The 12,999-nt window shown below is 49.4% G+C and overlaps 1 protein-coding gene across 1 annotated transcript in view; it reads right to left on the reverse strand.

Moving 5' to 3' along the window:
* DNAH17 (dynein axonemal heavy chain 17) overlaps positions 1–12,999 on the reverse strand; it is a 7,556,186-nt gene that overhangs the window by 140,138 nt on the left and 7,403,049 nt on the right. The gene's annotated exons all lie outside the window — the stretch shown is intronic.

Genomic DNA, 12,999 nt, shown 5'->3' on the forward strand with positions numbered 1-12,999 from the left:
CTTTAGTGCACTTTGCACTCACTTTTCAGGGTCTTGGGGAGGGTTATTGTGCTAACTCTCACTATTTTCTAATAGTCCCAGCGACCCTCTACAAGGTCACATAGGTTTGGGGTCCATTCGTGGTTCGCATTCCACTTTTGGAGTATATGGTTTGTGTTGCCCCTATCCCTATGTTTCCCCATTGCATCCTATTGTAACTATACATTGTTTGCACTGTTTTCTAAGACTATACTGCATATTTTTGCTATTGTGTATATATATCTTGTGTATATTTCCTATCCTCTCACTGAGGGTACACTCTAAGATACTTTGGCATATTGTCATAAAAATAAAGTACCTTTATTTTTAGTATAACTGTGTATTGTGTTTTCTTATGATATTGTGCATATGACACTGAGTGGTACTGTGGTAGCTTCACACGTCTCCTAGTTCAGCCTAAGCTGCTCTGCTAAGCTACCATTATCTATCAGCCTAAGCTGCTAGACACCCTATACACTAATAAGGGATAACTGGGCCTGGTGCAAGGTGCAAGTACCCCTTGGTACTCACTACAAGCCAGTCCAGCCTCCTACAGGCAGCACTTGCGCCACCGTATCCCATAAAGTATGGGAATAACGGCCCAATAGGCAAGAGGTGTTTACAGACCTCAATGCCAGGCTGGAGGTGGAAAACGTCTTCTTCCCAAGATGATCCAGCCTCTTGGATTCCCTATCCGGGGGAGCGGAAGGGAAGGCACCACGTGAAGTAGAGGCTTGGACAACCAAGCTCTCAGGAGTGGGGTGTAGTGTTAGGAAACTAGGGTCGCTGGGAGCGGGTCTATGCTGGCGGCCGACCGTCCTGTTCACAGGAGCCCCTCTGCTGGGTTTGGACCACGTGCCCAGAAGGACGTCTGTAAGAGCCTCATTGAAGGGCAACAACGGTTCCGATGTTGACACCCCCGGCTGAAGCACATCTGTCAGGATATTTGTCCTGCCTGGCACCGTAGGGAAATCTAGGTCCAAGACCTCAGCTGCCCTACGCACCACCATAGCGAAAGAAGCTCCCTCCTCAGTAGCCACATTAGGAGGAGAGAGCAGACCAGTATCTGGAGATGTGCCCAGTCCACTGGCCTCCCCTAGATCCACATACCAGTCCTGTTGCAATCCTGATTCTAAAGGGTCCTCAGACCCCTCCCATTCCTCTCCTGCGTCTGGCTGTCCCAAATAATGCTCAGACAATGATCTGGGCCGAATCGGCTCCGTCGAAGTCGGAGTCGACGTCGTACGATGTGGCTCCGGCTCCGGATCATCCGGAATAAGTATGGGGCTGCCACCGGTGGGCGCCGGTGGCGGAATCGTCGACGTCGGACCCCGCGCCGATGGAGGTCGACTGTGAGAAACCGGCGCCGGTCCAGATCCATTATCGGATCCTGAGGCCCCCAGCGTCGAATCCGAAGGGGTCCCTGCTGACCCCGCAGCCCTGAAGACCAACCCGAAGGTACAGCCCGCTCAAAGACGAGACGCATGGCCTCGTAAAATTCTTTAATTTGAGCGGGGGTCGATCCGGTCCCCGGAAAGGGGGGAAGACACGGAGTCTACCCTGGCGACGGCTCCGCAGAACCGCACTCAGAACGTCGACGTTCCCTAGATGCCTCGTCGGTCGACGGGCGTGGCGAAGACGAAGTCCGCTTGGACTTCTTCTTCTTCTTGTGCCTCTTACCTTCCGATGACCTCGAGTGCGAGGAAGAGGACTTGGGGCTCCGGGAGCGGTGCCGCGACCTCCTCCTACTGCGGGACCGTGACCTCCACGGAGTCGCGCCGACCGAAGACGTATGTCGGGCCGCAAGAAGCTTAAGGGATCTCTCCCTCAAGGCCTTCGGCGCCATGGCCCGACAATCGGAGCACGAGGTGGAATCGTGGTCCTTGTCCAAGCACCAAAGACAAACTCCGAGCGAATCCGTCACCGACATGGTGTGATGACACGCACCACACGGCTTGAATCCTGTCTTTCTTGAAGACATGACTCCAAACAGTTAAAAAAGCATCGACAACCGTCGAAGCAGGGTAGCTCTTTCCAAAACTGCGCTTAACCGTCGCGGAAGGAAAAGAACTGAAGTACGCGCGCCGAGACGGTGTCTATACAGACAACCGTGATGACATAGACGACTCCAACGACGCTGACGACGCACGCGGAGCTGGTCGACGCACGTGGATCCAAACAACGCCGTCCGACGGCGCGCGCGCAGGGTACTGCTCACAAAAAACTACGGATTCGAAGCTGACGCCAGGTAATTCTAAGGTAAGGAAGCTTCAGCTAGAAGTCTCTATCAGATGGTGGACATCATCGACAAAGACTGTCCTGAGGTCCTGCTGATGCAATATGGAGGAGGTAAGACCTTGCCTTCCCCGAGAACAACTGTACCCAAGTGTGCTGTGTCTTCTTCACCTCCTGAGGCCTCTGTGCACTCCTTGCAATATTCCTTCATGCACAACCTGGCCCAGGTCCCCAGCACTCCACCCTGTGACTCTCAACTCGCTGAGTTCTTTTCCGGCGGCGTGGGACCTTCTTTTGTCATACTGCATCAACCGCATTTTGCACCTTATTTGAACCCTGATCCTGCGGCTTCTGGGGGTGCTGGCTGGGATTCTGAGGGTTCTCTAAAGTGCTGAGATCCCCCTCTTCCTCTTCACACAGAGTTGAGGCCCCCAGGTCCCTCCTGTGTCCATCCAGCGCCATTTTGACAAAAAACACACTTTTGTCGTAGCCAAGGCTTGTTGGTGCCTTCCAACACGAAATCTTATCTGCAACGATCTTCACGCCGTGAGACATTTTTTGCATCATGTAGGAACCCGCTGGCATCTCCCTAGGGTGCATTTCTGCAGTCTTTGACTAACCGGGGACTCTTCTTTTGCACCCTCTTCTGGGTTGGCAGTGGCTTCTGTCCTTCCTGGAACTTCTTTCGACTTCTGGACTTAGTCCTCTTCGTTCGCAGGTCGTCAGCTCCAATAATCCAGCAGTTGTTCTTTGCAGACTTGGTTGGCTGCTGCAAAATCCCAAAAACGAGGTGTAGTGTGTCCTATGGAAATTTGCAGTACTTTACTCCTGCTTTTCTGGGCTCTCGGTGGGGTCATTTACTTACCTTTACTGTATTCTTACTCTCCCAGCGATTCTGCACACACTACACTTGTCTAAGGGGGGAATTCGTGTCTCACATTCCACTTTTTTAGTATATGGTTTGTGTTGCCCCTAGACCTATTTTCTCCCATTGCATTCTATAGGATTTGCTACTGTTTGCATTGTTCTATGACTATTTACTTGTCTAATTTTGGTGTGTAGTGTATATATTGTGTATAATACTTACCTTCAGAAGGAGTACTGTCTCTAAGATATTTTTGGCCTTGGGTCACTAAAAGAAACTACCTTTATTTTTGGTAACACTGAGTATTGTCTTTACTTGTGTATAAGTACTGTGTAACTATAGTGGTATTGCAGGACACCCCCGGCTGAAGCACATCTGTCAGGATATTTGTCCTGCCTGGCACCGTAGGCAAATCTAGGTCCAAGACCTCAGCTGCCCTACGCACCACCATAGCGAAAGAAGCTCCCTCCTCAGTAGCCACATTAGGAGGAGAGAGCAGACCAGTATCTGGAGATGTGCCCAGTCCACTGGCCTCCCCTAGATCCACATACCAGTCCTGTTGCAATCCTGATTCTAAAGGGTCCTCAGACCCCTCCCATTCCTCTCCTGCGTCTGGCTGTCCCAAATAATGCTCAGACAATGATCTGGGCCGAATCGGCTCCGTCGAAGTCGGAGTCGACGTCGTACGATGTGGCTCCGGCTCCGGATCATCCGGAATAAGGATGGGGCTGCCACCGGTGGGCGCCGGTGGCGGAATCGTCGACGTCGGACCCCGCGCCGATGGAGGTCGACTGTGAGAAACCGGCGCCGGTCCAGATCCATTATCGGATCCTGAGGCCCCCAGCGTCGAATCCGAAGGGGCCCCTGCTGACCCCGCAGCCCCGAAGACCAACCCGAAGGTACAGCCCGCTCAAAGACGAGACGCATGGCCTCGTAAAATTCTTTAATTTGAGCGGGGGTCGATCCGGTCCCCGGAAAGGGGGGAAGACACGGAGTCTACCCTGGCGACGGCTCCGCAGAACCGCACTCAGAACGTCGACGTTCCCTAGATGCCTCGTCGGTCGACGGGCGTGGCGAAGACGAAGTCCGCTTGGACTTCTTCTTCTTCTTGTGCCTCTTACCTTCCGATGACCTCGAGTGCGAGGAAGAGGACTTGGGGCTCCGGGAGCGGTGCCGCGACCTCCTCCTACTGCGGGACCGTGACCTCCACGGAGTCGCGCCGACCGAAGACGTATGTCGGGCCGCAAGAAGCTTAAGGGATCTCTCCCTCAAGGCCTTCGGCGCCATGGCCCGACAATCGGAGCACGAGGTGGAATCGTGGTCCTTGTCCAAGCACCAAAGACAAACTCGGAGCGGATCCGTCACCGACATGGTGTGATGACACGCACCACACGGCTTGAATCCTGTCTTTCTTGAAGACATGACTCCAAACAGTTAAAAAAGCATCGACAACCGTCGAAGCAGGGTAGCTCTTTCCAAAACTGCGCTTAACCGTCGCGGAAGGAAAAGAACTGAAGTACGCGCGCCGAGACGGTGTCTATACAGACAACCGTGATGACATAGACGACTCCAACGACGCTGACGACGCACGCGGAGCTGGTCGACGCACGTGGATCCAAACAACGCCGTCCGACGGCGCGCGCGCAGGGTACTGCTCACAAAAAACTACGGATTCGAAGCTGACGCCAGGTAATTCTAAGGTAAGGAAGCTTCAGCTAGAAGTCTCTATCAGATGGTGGACATCATCGACAAAGACTGTCCTGAGGTCCTGCTGATGCAATATGGAGGAGGTAAGACCTTGCCTTCCCCGAGAACAACTGTACCCAAGTGTGCTGTGTCTTCTTCACCTCCTGAGGCCTCTGTGCACTCCTTGCAATATTCCTTCATGCACAACCTGGCCCAGGTCCCCAGCACTCCACCCTGTGACTCTCAACTCGCTGAGTTCTTTTCCGGCGGCGTGGGACCTTCTTTTGTCATACTGCATCAACCGCATTTTGCACCTTATTTGAACCCTGATCCTGCGGCTTCTGGGGGTGCTGGCTGGGATTCTGAGGGTTCTCTAAAGTGCTGAGATCCCCCTCTTCCTCTTCACACAGAGTTGAGGCCCCCAGGTCCCTCCTGTGTCCATCCAGCGCCATTTTGACGAAAAACACACTTTTGTCGTAGCCAAGGCTTGTTGGTGCCTTCCAACACGAAATCTTATCTGCAACGATCTTCACGCCGTGAGACATTTTTTGCATCATGTAGGAACCCGCTGGCATCTCCCTAGGGTGCATTTCTGCAGTCTTTGACTAACCGGGGACTCTTCTTTTGCACCCTCTTCTGGGTTGGCAGTGGCTTCTGTCCTTCCTGGAACTTCTTTCGACTTCTGGACTTAGTCCTCTTCGTTCGCAGGTCGTCAGCTCCAATAATCCAGCAGTTGTTCTTTGCAGACTTGGTTGGCTGCTGCAAAATCCCAAAAACGAGGTGTAGTGTGTCCTATGGAAATTTGCAGTACTTTACTCCTGCTTTTCTGGGCTCTCGGTGGGGTCATTTACTTACCTTTACTGTATTCTTACTCTCCCAGCGATTCTGCACACACTACACTTGTCTAAGGGGGGAATTCGTGTCTCACATTCCACTTTTTTAGTATATGGTTTGTGTTGCCCCTAGACCTATTTTCTCCCATTGCATTCTATAGGATTTGCTACTGTTTGCATTGTTCTATGACTATTTACTTGTCTAATTTTGGTGTGTAGTGTATATATTGTGTATAATACTTACCTTCAGAAGGAGTACTGTCTCTAAGATATTTTTGGCCTTGGGTCACTAAAAGAAACTACCTTTATTTTTGGTAACACTGAGTATTGTCTTTACTTGTGTATAAGTACTGTGTAACTATAGTGGTATTGCAGGAGATTTGCATGTCTCCTAGTTCAGCCTAAGCTGCTCTGCTACAGCTACCTCTATCAGCCTAAGCTGCTAGAACACTACTACATTTCACTAATAAGGGATAACTGGACGTGGTCTAAGGTGTAAGTATCCAAGGTACCCACTATAAACCAGGCCAGCCTCCTACATTGGTGGTGCAGTGTAGGAAAGTACCATCTTGCCTGGTATGTTACCCCCATATTTCACTGTATATATGTTGTTTTAGTGTATGTGTCACTGGGACCCTGCCAGCCAGGGCCCCAGTGCTCATAAGTGTGCCCTGTATGTGTTCCTTGTGTGATGACTAACTGTCTCACTGAGGCTCTGCTAACCAGAACCTCAGTGGTTATGCTCTCTCTGCTTTCTAAATTGTCACTAACAGGCTAGTGGCCAATTTCACCAATTCACATTGGCATACTGGAGCACCCTTATAATTCCCTAGTATATGGTACTAAGGTACCCAGGGTATTGGGGTTCCAGGAGAACCCTATGGGCTGCAGCATTTCTTTTGCCACCCATAGGGAGCTCTGACAATTCTTACACAGGCCTGCCACTGCAGCCTGAGTGAAATAACGTCCACGTTATTTCACAGCCATTTACCACTGCACTTAAGTAACTTATAAGTCACCTATATGTCTAACCTTTACCTGGTAAAGGTTGGGTGCTAAGTTACTTAGTGTGTGGGCACCCTGGCACTAGCCAAGGTGCCCCCACATCGTTCAGGGCAAATTCCCCGGACTTTGTGAGTGCAGGGACACCATTACACGCGTGCACTATACATATGTCACAACATATGTACAGTGTCACAATGGTAACTCCGAACATGGCCATGTAACATGTCTAAGATCATGGAATTGTCACCCCAATGACATCCTGGCATTGGGGAGACAATTCCATGATCCCCCGAGTCTCTAGCACAGACCCAGGTGCTGCCAAACTGCCTTTCCCGGGGTTTCACTGCAGCTGCTGCTGCTGCCAACCCCTCAGACAGGTTTCTGCCCTCCTGGGGTCCAGCCAGGCTTGGCCCAGGAAGGCTTAACAAAGGACTTCCTCAGAGAGAGGGTGTTACACCCTCTCCCTTTGGAAGAAGGTGTCAGGGCTGGGGAGGAGTAGCCTCCCCCAGCCTCTGGAAATGCTTTGATGGGCACAGATGGTGCCCATCTCTGCATAAGCCAGTCTACACCGGTTCAGGGATCCCCCAGCCCTGCTCTGGCGCGAAACTGGACAAAGGAAAGGGGAGTGACCACTCCCCTGACCAGCACCTCCCAGGGGAGGTGCCCAAAGCTCCTCCAGTGTGCTCCAGACCTCTGCCATATTGGAAACAGAGGTGCTGCTGGCACACTGGACTGCTCTGAGTGGCCAGTGCCAGCAGGTGACGTCAGAGACTCCTCCTGATAGGCTCTTACCTGTGTTGCTAGCCTATCCTCCTTCCTAGGTAGCCAAACCTCCTTTTCTGGCTATTTAGGGTCTCTGCTTTGGGGAATTCTTTAGATAACGAATGCAAGAGCTCATCAGAGTTCCTCTGCATCTCTCTCTTTACCTTCTGCCAAAGGATCGACCGCTGACTGCTCAGGACGCCTGCAAAACCGCAACAAAGTAGCTAAGACGACTACTGCAAACCTTGTATCGCTGATCCTGCCGCCTTCTCGACTGTTTTCCTGCTGGTGCATGCTGTGGGGGTAGCCTGCCTCCTCTCTGCACGAGGAGCTCTGAAGAAATCTCCCGTGGGTCGACGGAATCTTCCCCCTGCAACCGCAGGCAACAAAAGACTGCATCACCGGTCCTCTGGGTCCCCTCTCAGCACGACGAGCGTGGTCCCTGGAACTCAGCAACTCTGTCCAAGTCACTCCCACAGTCCAGTGACTCTTCAGTCCAAGTTTGGTGGAGGCAAGTCCTTGCCTCCCCACGCTAGACTGCATTGCTGGGTACCGCGTGATTTGCAGCTGCTCCGGCTCCTGTGCACTCTTCCAGGATTTCCTTTGTGCACAGCCAAGCCTGGGTCCCCGACACTCTAACCTGCAGTGCACAACCTCCTGAGTTGTCCTACGGCGTTGTGGACTCCCTTTTGTGTCTTCAGGTGAGCTCCAGTTCACTCCTCTTTGTAGTGCCTGTTCCGGCACTTTGGCGGGTGCTGCCTCCTCCTGTGAGGGCTCCTTGACTTGCTGGGCACTCCCTCCGTCTCTTCACCCAAGTGGCGACATCCTGGTCCCTCGTGGGCCACAGCAGCATCCAAAAACCGTAACCGCAACCCTTGCAGCTAGCAAGGCTTGTTTGCGGTCTTTCTGCGTGGGGACACCTCTGCAAGCTATTTCACAACGTGGGACATCCATCCTCCAAAGGGGAAGTTTCTAGCCCTCTTCGTTCTTGCAGAATCCACAGCTTCTACCATCTGGTGGCAGCTTCTTTGCACCCTCAGCTGGCCTTTCCTGGGCATCTGCCCAATCTCGACTTTGTCGCGACTCTTGGACTTGGTCCCCTTGTTCCACAGGTACTCTCGTCCGGAAATCCACTTTGGTTGCATTGCTGGTGTTGGTCTTCCTTGCAGAATTCCCCTATCACGACTTCTGTGCTCTCTGGGGAATATAGGTGCACTTTACACCTACTTTTCAGGGTCTTGGGGTGGGCTATTTTTCTAACCCTCACTGTTTCCTTACAGTCCCAGTGACCCTCTACAAGCTCACATAGGTTTGGGATCCATTTGTGGTTCGCATTCCACTTTTGGAGTATATGGTTTGTGTTGCCCCCATACCTCTGTGTTCCTATTGCAATCTACTGTAACTTTACATTGCTTGCATTACTTCCTTTTGCTATTACTGCATATTTTTGGTATTGTGTACATATATCTTGTTTATATTTGGCATCCTCATACTGAGGGTACTCACTGAGATACTTTTGGCATATTGTCATAAAAATAAAGTACCTTTATTTTTAGTATATCTGTGTATTGTGTTTTCTTATGATATTGTGCATATGACACCAGTGGTATAGTAGGAGCTTTGCATGTCTCCTAGTTCAGCCTAAGCTGCTCTGCTATAGCTACCTTATATCAGCCTAAGCTGCTAGAAACACCTCTTCTACACTAATAAGGGATAACTGGACCTGGTATAGAGTGTAAGTACCCCTTGGTACCCACTACAAGCCAGGCCAGCCTCCTACATGCACCGAGGGGATAAGTACTTGCAATTGCTTTACCACTTTGTTACTAGTGCTTTTCCCAAGAAAAACCTCTTCCAATACTATACATAATTGTAACTAGAAGTAATTTCTAATTTTCTAAAAAGTTCTTTAAGCTTTACAAAAGTTTTACAAAGTTTCTAGAAAGTTTCTTCTTTTCTTTGAAAAGTTAGGCCTGCAAGTCTACTAACTTTTTACTCTTTTTCCTAAACTCTTTTTCTTTCAACATGTCTGGCGACTGGTACCCTGGGACTCTTCTCACAACAACGAGCGTTGTCCTAATGACACAGATGGTGGAAATCATCGCCATAGACTGTCCTGAGGTCCTGCTGATGCAATTTGGAGGAGGTAAGACCTTGCCTTCCCCGAGAACAACTGTATCCCAGTGTGCTGTGTCTTCTTCACCTCCTGAGGCCTCTGTGCACTCCTTGCAAAATTCCTTCATGCACAACCTGGCCCAGGTCCCCAGCACTCCACCCTGGGACTCTCAACTCGCTGAGTTCTTCTCCTGCGGAGTGAGACCTTCTTTTGTTGTACTGCATCAACCGCATTTTGCACCTTATTTGAACCCTGATCCTGTGGCTTCTGGGGGTGCTGGCTGAGATTCTGAGGGTTCTCTAAAGTGCTGAGAGCCCCCTCTTCCTCTTCACACAGAGTTGAGGCCCCCAGGTCCCTCTTGTGTCCATCCAGCGCCATTTTGACGAAAAACACACTTTTGTCGTAGTCAAAGCTTGTTGGCGCTTTCCAACACGAAATCTCATCTGCAAAGATCTTCCCGCCGTGGGACATCTTTTGCATCATGTAGGAACCCGCTGGCATCTTCCTAGGGTGCATTTCTGCAGTCTTCGACTAACCGGGGACTCTTCTTTTGCACCCTCTTCTGGGTTGGCAGTGGCTTTTGTCCTTCCTGGAACTTCTTTCAACTTCTGGACTTAGTACTCTTCGTTCGCAGGTCGTCAGCTCCAATAATCCAGCAGTTGTTCTTTGCAGACTTTGTTGGCTGCTGCAAAATCCCAAAAACGAGGTGTAGCGTGTCCTATGGAAATTTGCAGTACTTTACTCCTGCTTTTCTGGGCTCTCGGTGGGGTCATTTACTTACCTTTACTGTATTCTTACTCTCCCAGCGATTCTGCACACACTACACTTTTCTAGGGGGAAATTTGTGTCTCACATTCCACTTTTTTAGTATATGGTTTATGTTGCCCCAGACCTATTTTCTCCCATTGCATTCTATAGGATTTCCTACTGTTTGCATTGTTCTATGACTATTTACTTGTCTAATTTTGGTGTGTAGTGTATATATTGTGTATAATACTTACCTCCAGAAGGAGTATTGTCTCTAAGGTCTTTTTGGTACTGTGTCACCCAAATAAATACCTTTAATTCGGTAACACTGAGTATTGTCTTCATTTGTGTATAAATACTGTCTAACTATAAGTGGTATTGCATGAACTTTGCATGTCTCCTAGTTCAGCCTAAGCTGCTCTGCTATAGCTGCCTCTTTCAGTCTAAGCTGCTAGAACATTACTATATTCACTAACAAGGGATAACTGGACCTGGTGTAAGGTGAAAGTACCCAAGGTACCCACTACAAACCAGGCAACCTCCTACAGTCACTAAAATAAACTACGTTTACTTTTGGTAAAACTGAGTATTGTCATTACTTGTGTATACGTACTATGTAACTATAGTGGTATTGCAGGAGCTTTGCATGTCTCCTAGTTCAGCCTAAGATGCTCTGCTACAGCTACCTCTATCAGCCTAAGCAGCTAGAACACTACTACATTTCACTAATAAGGGATAGCTGGACCTGGTATAAGGTGTAAGTACCCAAGGTACCCACTACAAACCAGGCCGGCCTCCCACACATTTGCTTCTACATCTTCTGTCTTTGAGTCCCTTCTCCAGACGTCAGAGCCAATGGCTGTAACCATACCTCACTCCTTTATTAAAAGTTGTCTAGTCTGCCATCGGCAAAATCTTAGCCACCACCATTCCCAGGATATCCAACCTCTACTTTCGTATAAGGCACTAAGGGCCAGATGTATCAAAGAATTTTGCATTTGCAAACGGTGCGAATCGCAAAATTCGGCCGTTTGCGAATGCAAAATCACCTTTCTGAATGTAAGAAAGGCATTTGCAGTGCAATTTTAAGGAATCGACAAAATAGCGATTCCTTAAAATTGCGACCTCATTTAGAGAATCGCAATTTGCGATTCTCTAAATGCAACATCGCAAAAAAGGATTCCTTATTTGCGACCTCATTTAGAGAATCGCAAATTGTGATTCTCTATGCCAATGTAACAAGCATTTCCTAAATGTGAATTGGACATTTAGGAAATGCAATTACCACCAAATTCAATGGCATGTGTGTACTTCACATGTCGTGAAATATTTTTTTGGGGTGCAGCAGAGGGGGCCTTAGGCCCCCAGCACCCTGGGGTCTGCATTTCCCAAATTGCGAATTACCTGCTGGAATTCGCAATTTGCTACATGCAAAAAAATTGCAAATATGGTGCGAATGGGGACAGATTCTCTATTTGCGATTTGGTAATAGCATTTGCGATTTTTAAGAAATCATACATACCTTTTTGCATTACTGAAATAGCGATTTCTTAAAAATCGCTATTTGAGAATCGCAAATCAGTTGTATGATACATCTGGCCCTAAGCTCCTCCTTTCAACCTACACAACCTCCTTTGATGGACTCAGCGACTGCTGAAGCTATCATGGATGTGCTTAATATCGCAGGAAGACTGTACCTTTTCACAAAGGCCACAACTCTGATTGCCGATATGCTGAAATGAAAAAGAGTGCACTTCAAGGGAGAAAAGACAATACTTGGGACTTTGTGGTGGCAGTGTGTACTGTGCTATTACACAAATATTTGCCTCCTCAGAGGAGGAAAAGTAAATATTGTGTTTATTCATGCACTCTTCCTAAATTAATTTTGTCCTCTATGCCTTGCTCTGTGCACTGTTTCAGGTCTGAACTTTCCTCTCTGGTGTCTCATCATTCCTTTTGTCAATTAGTTCATCTATGTGTTGAAACCCTATCTTTGACAGTGAGAACATTCTCCACACATACTGAACACAGGGGCAGCTCCTCCTTTAGGGCAGAGGAGCTTAACCCCCCCGCCAGCAGCAGTAGTTGCAAAACCTTTACCAGAAAACAATAATAAACTGAGTTTATTATCGTTTTCTGGGAAAGGGACGGGCCACAGGGTTGACGAGCAGTGAGGGGGAGTGCAGAGCACTCCCCCTCACTGCGCTTGTATGTTTGGCTGTTTGTATGTTTGACCATCTGTCTCGGGCTGGCCAAACACACATGCGCAGTATGCTCTCCCCAGCCCAGCCACACAGTTGCCTGGATGGAGAGAGCATGCACAAGCTTGCAGTCTGCCTGGGAGCACCCTGTTTGGGTGCTCCCAGCCAATCCTAACGCTGCTCTGAGCAGCGGCAGGACTGGCGAAGGGCAGGCTGGTAGCCTGTGCCTGCAGCAGAGGAGAGGATGGAATGGTGCGGCAGTAAGTGTGTTTTTTTATTATTAATAATTAAATGTCCCTCATTCCCCTCGTGCGCTGCGCCGCCCAGCCCCTTCCGCACTCTGCAACTGACTGAAGAACAAGGTTGTCCCTCCCACTCTCTCATTAGTTTTTTTTTCAGTAAAAACTTTTAATGCAGGCGAACTTTGTAGGTTTCAGTCTGTTAACACTATGTTAAAACATTTATAAAAGTCCGAAGCCAAGTTGCCCAACGATGCACACGATAGGCAAACAAAACCAAGCACGTGATGTA

Source organism: Pleurodeles waltl, chromosome 7 (assembly GCF_031143425.1).
Source record: "Pleurodeles waltl isolate 20211129_DDA chromosome 7, aPleWal1.hap1.20221129, whole genome shotgun sequence".
Lineage (NCBI taxonomy): Eukaryota > Metazoa > Chordata > Amphibia > Caudata > Salamandridae > Pleurodeles > Pleurodeles waltl.